The following is a 6194-nucleotide window of genomic DNA, read 5'->3' as shown; positions in this document are numbered from 1 at the left end:
TTTAAATAGCATATTCATACAATTAAATTTATATTAATAAAATTGAACTAAGGATTTTACGAAAGATAGGCTACTTAAGAAATACTGCCGAGATCGGTTCCCCCACACGGCGTAGGGTACCGCAGTGCTAAGGTAGGAAAAAATCTGATTTTACCTGTTAAACATGCTTGAACCAAGGCCATTTTAATATATATTATCCAGATTATATATCAAAACAAACTGATAAAAGGATTTGTTGATTTGCTTCTGATGAGAAAAGTGCCGGATTCATTTCGCTGACGGCGAATGAATACACGAATTTTCGCCATTTTCTAGCACTAGCCTTGGGTACCCAGACAGCTGATAACGATTATATTCGATTGTCCAGACGTCTCTGCTACTAGTGCTCAATACTACAGTATGTATTACTATGGACCTATAGGTCCATGGTATTACTGTACATATAGTACTGTATGTTTAGTTTTTGCTTTCTTTATGGCAAAATAAATATTTAATTTTTATTATTGCTTATTTTGCTTTTACTTTATCCAAGAAGAAGTAAATATTATTATATATATGCATATTACAGTCAAGTTGCAACTGCCACGAATCCACTCCACTTTGGTTACTAACTAAATAATTAATAGTATAACATCATAACTAACAAACAAATTAACAAGTTAATAAATTAACAAGTTAATAAATTAACCACCATTAAATAATTTTATTTACAAAAAAGTATTTTACATACAGTATAACATGTAATATCTTATTTACATCGAAGTAAAATATGCCTATCAAACTATCTTGCTCAGGCTAAAATATCAAGTTATATATGTCAATATTTGAGTTAAATCATCGCGATAATAAAAATTTTTAATTTTTTTTTATTTTTAAAGACATCTGTTACGTACATCAATTTACAAATATCAAAATAGGATTGTTTTTGCAGCACAAGATGAATCACAAGTCGGATAGCCTAGTTTATTCTTAGAAACCTGAAAGAAAAAAAAAACACCAATAATGAGCTATTCATAGTTAAATAATTTTAATGTCAACTTTAGTCATCCTAAATTTTGTCGCCATAATCACTACTATACACAATACTGTATATATAAATATCATATGTACGACCATCCAAATTACCTCATCCTACCTACAGTCCTTCCTAGCCTAGGCTACATTATTGTCATATATTTACAAACCTCCAACAGCCACAACGTATTTTCTTTTCTTTGGCAAATAATTTCCCGTAATATAGTCCTAAATTAATTAAATAAAAAGGTCTAGGCCTAGGCCTTTCTTTAAATATCAGACGATATATATTATATCCATAATCCAGTGGATATAGATTCAACATTTTAAACATAATAATATGGCTTCACATTGATTATAATAAGTCGGCGATATGCCACTAAAAACTAGCCTGCGGCCCTCTCTATCCGCCTACAAATAGCACTGGGTTTCCGTCAAATGGGCTAGGCCTAGCCTAGGCCTAGATAATACTACAAGTTGGGTACATTTTTTTACAACCAAATAATCTACAATTATATTGCAATTTTTACCAAACTAGCACCAAATCCAAAATAAAAAAGCTACTAATAACATATTTTGGTATATTAACTGGTTTAAAAACGGATTGCACATAGTGATTTTGAAGGATTGAAATTACTCAACCACACGGCCTGTACTAAACATACGAATCCAAGATGGAGTCTGCTTAGAATATATCCCCAGCTTTGAACGGATATTGAATCCGTCCCACAAGCTGAACCAAGCTTAAACTTTCAGAAAAGATAGATTAATAACCTAATAACCAACCACTAAGTTTTTATAAAGGTTCCGTGCTGATGAGAAAAGTGCCGGATTCCCTACGAAACCAAACAAATAAATCATGTAGCCTACCTCAACGAACACCTCCATCTGCACTTTTTTCTTCAATAAGCTCTGTCGTCCTTTCCTGGGCTATTTATACCAAAATTTTGTGGCGGGAATAATCTTCCATATTAGGAGTAACAATTTCCAAATATAGAAAGATATAATTTAACCCGGATGGTGGAAATTGCAGCAGATTTGTAAGGGTATTCCATGCAAAATGCTTGCCGCGAAGTGAAAAGCGAACCGGAAGTCACTGTAACTTGACGATGCTCAGTGACCTGCGCAGTTAAAAAACAGCGTTTTGACGGTTAAATGAGCACTTTGCTGCTCGACTGACATGTAATTAGACAAACGAATACAAAACAAATTCGTCGCAACCAGTGATTCTAAAGAGATCTTACAAACTTGCTATTAAATACATGGCATACGACAGCCTTTAGTGTTTTGATTCAGAGTGATCAGTCTACCAGTTTGGCTACGTTTAAAGAATTTAATGAGAGGATGATCGAGATCATTGATTACACTTTTTAGAATACAATTTATTATGATGGCATACATCAACTAATGCTGTTGAATTTGCGTGTATTATTATATCTGCTTTTATCTTTTTCATCACGAAGATCAGCTGTAATGTCCATTATTTATTTTCTTCTTAATGTAACAGCCTATTGAGAAATTTGTATTTCAAGCTGGATCATTTGTTTGCAATCCCTTTCATAGTATATTCATTACATTTGAGTCCATTCCGAATTAAACAACAAAAGAAATAAATATTCCGAAGTAAATCGTTTATGCTAGTAAAGCTTGGTTTCCACTATATACGCAACCTCTACGCAACGTAAGAAAATGCCCTTCCAATAATTGTTTTACCCCCGCCTGCGTGAAATCAAACCTGCGATCTTTGCAGCACTGTTGCAACTAAAGGTTGGTTCCCACTTATAGCGACGCACGTAACGCAATCTAGGCAACGTATGGAAATGTTGCGTCGTCGGTTCCCACTCGTCTGTATTGCGTAAAACTTCGTAGCGCTGCGTTCAATTCAATTCAATTCAATTAAAACTTTATTATCCCCATGGGGAAACTCTGTTGGCCTTTTCAAAAGTACAGTACATACAAATATAAAATGGATACAGTACATAAAATATAAAATACGATAAAAAAAAAGCCATACAAAATATACATATAAAATCCTAAAAAGTCGATTTAAAATACTACAAAAAATAAAACTAGCGCATAAAATACGATTATACGATTATATAATGAATGATATTATCATTCATTATATAATCGTATAGCGGCAGGGACGAATGAATTGCCATATCTATTTGTTTTAATTTTTCTTTGAAGGAGTCTGTCACAACGTTGACTTTTGTTAAATTTATAGTGCAGAGGATGAGCGTGGTCTTTTAAAATAATTTTCAATTTTTTAATTACTAATTCCTTATATAAAACTTCAGGTTGAATTTGTTCAGAGCCTACTATTCTACTGCCTTGTTTAACTATTTTATTAAGTAAAAGTCTATCTTTAAAACGTGAATTACCATAATAACATATTAGGCAAAAACTAAGTACACTGTTTAAGATAGAAGTATAAAAAAGTTAGTACGGTCAATCTTAAAAGAGTTTAATTTGCGTAGAAAGAAGAGACGTTTTTGTAATTTATTGTATATGCACCTACTATTTGCATCAAATTTAAGTTTATTATCAATTTCAACCCCTAAATATTTGTAAGTTTTAACTTCCGGAATGGTCTCACCATTGATTTTGATCTTGGGAAGGTAGTTTATCTTCTTCCGAAAATCAAAAACCATCTCTTTAGTTTTATTTATATTTAGATCTAAAAAATTATCTTTACACCATTTGTGAAAAATATTAATACTGTCTAAGAAGCCTGTCATTGAATCATCTTTTGAATCCAGATAACCAATCAGAGCAGTGTCGTCTGCATATTTAATAATCTCAGTTTTTGTATTATTTGACTTACAATCATTTGTGTATATTGTATACAATAAAGGTGATAACACACAACCTTGTGGAACACCCGTGTTAACTTTCAACAACGAGGACAACGTGTGATTAAGCTTAACACGCTGTTCTCTATCTTTAAAAAAATTAAGTAGCCATTTTATAATCAGTGGGTTAACTTATAAATCGATAAGCTTATTAGCCAGAACATATGGTTGAATATTATTGAATGCACTAGAGAAATCAACAAAAAGAATTCTCGCAAAGCAACCTTTTTTCTCTAGGTGCTCAGAAACATTATTAAGGAGCAGAAGCACTGCATCATCAACACACCTGTTTGGACGATATGCAAATTGATTTATATCTAGCAGATTCTCCACTGAGGCAACTAGCTTACTTTTAACAATTTTTTCTAAACACTTCATTGGTACACATGTAAGGGCCACAGGTCTAAGGTCATTCATTTCCTTGGGATTTGGTTTTTTGGGAATGGGCATGATTGTTGATTTTTTCCACAACATTGGAACTATTGAGTCATTTACAGAGGATTGAAAAAGTTTACAAAAAGGAATGGCCAACTGATCGGCACACATTTTAAGAGTCTTACAACTAATATTATCGGGACCTTTTGCCTTACGTGGGTTAAGTTTTTTAAATAATAAGTTCACTTCGTCCACAGTGATTTGAAAATGTTCCGGGGGTACCGGCAGTTCATCAACGCGTTTTGTTGTTTCCCTCATGTTCAAGTCAACGTCCACTTTATCAAATCTGTTGTAGAAGGCATTTAAATCATTTGCATATTTCTTTTCATTGTCAACAACAACACCCGTTACGTTGCGTCGCTAGTGGGAACCACGCTTAACATTCCCACTTGTGTGATTACACAATACAGCACTTTGCGTCGATACGTCGCTGCGTTGCGTTCTAGTGGGAACCACGCTTAACCAAGCAATATTTTGCAGGCACGCTTTTAAGAAATGACTTTTTAATATTGACACAGAAGACATAACATGCTATCTAGTTTATTTCCCTAAATATGTTTACATACACATTTAAATGTTATACATATAACAGACAATACATGTTTGTTTATTTTACCATAATATTGTATCATATCATAATTGTCATAAACACAAATATTATTTTCGCTAAATATTCATAATTATTCACTATTATCTTATTCTTATTATTATATGTATTAGTGTAATTGTCCCAAAACTTAAATATTTACCATAATAACTATTACCATTTTTATAATATATCATTTTTTATTCTATATCTTTATACTGTATGGATATTACGTTTTATTTATTTCACCATAATTCTGTATCATGTCATAATTGAAATAATTAAATCAAATAACATATTCGTTACATATTCATAATTCTATTGTATTAATTACCAAATTGTTCTTTATAATTGTCACTAACATAATTATTTGTCATAATAACTATCTGCCATTATGACATTTTATTTTCACTAAAATACTGTATCATATTATTGTCTTTATTAAACATTTTTAGTTAATTAGCAAGCCTTTAATTGCCAAATGTATTGTAAGGAATTAATAATAATCATTTCAATTGTCTTCATGATTATCGTTATCATAATTAGTTATCATTGCAACAATGTTACTGTATCATAATTATAATTATTATAGTTATAATAATTATTATACATTTTAATGCAAAGTTGTCGTACTTTGAGAGAGAGGCATTGTTATCGGTAATATTTAAATTTACTTGTGGCTTGATGAGAAAGTTTCTTCAAGTGACTATAATAAGGAAATGTAGGTCTAACATAATTATTTATTATATTAACTATTTATCATTGTATATTTCATTTTAATATAATATAGTATATCTTTATACTTTAGCCTATTGATACTATGTTTAATTTTCACCTTATAACCCTAATCCATATCATATTATAATAGCCATAATTAAAACAAATAACATATTTGTTACATATTCATAATTATTATCAAATTTAATGCAAAGTTGTCGTATTTTAAGAGAAGACTGTTGTAGATAAGAATAGGTTTTACCATTGCGTTGTAAAGATTGATTTTTTGTTATCTTGTCTTTTCGGGCCCATATGTTTTGGAATTTGTTAAATGCGGTTATTACTATTTGTTTCCGTCTGGAACTATAGATATATCTTTCGAATCACCAAGTAATTTTTTTTTCTTTTATTGCCAACTTTCTTCCGCAAATGAATCATTTATTTTGATGGTTGGTGTTCGGTTTATCCTAATTTACTAAAATGTTGAACATTTTATGGTGGTTTGCGAACTCTTCTACGTCCGCTTTACTCGTGAGTAAAATGTCGACATCATCGGCATAGGATACCTCAAGTGGTATAGTGAAGTC

This window comes from Antedon mediterranea, chromosome 9, assembly GCF_964355755.1.
Source record: "Antedon mediterranea chromosome 9, ecAntMedi1.1, whole genome shotgun sequence".
NCBI classification, from domain to species: domain Eukaryota; kingdom Metazoa; phylum Echinodermata; class Crinoidea; order Comatulida; family Antedonidae; genus Antedon; species Antedon mediterranea.
The sequence above is the reverse complement of the archived record's forward strand: the minus strand, read 5'-3'. Positions refer to the sequence as shown.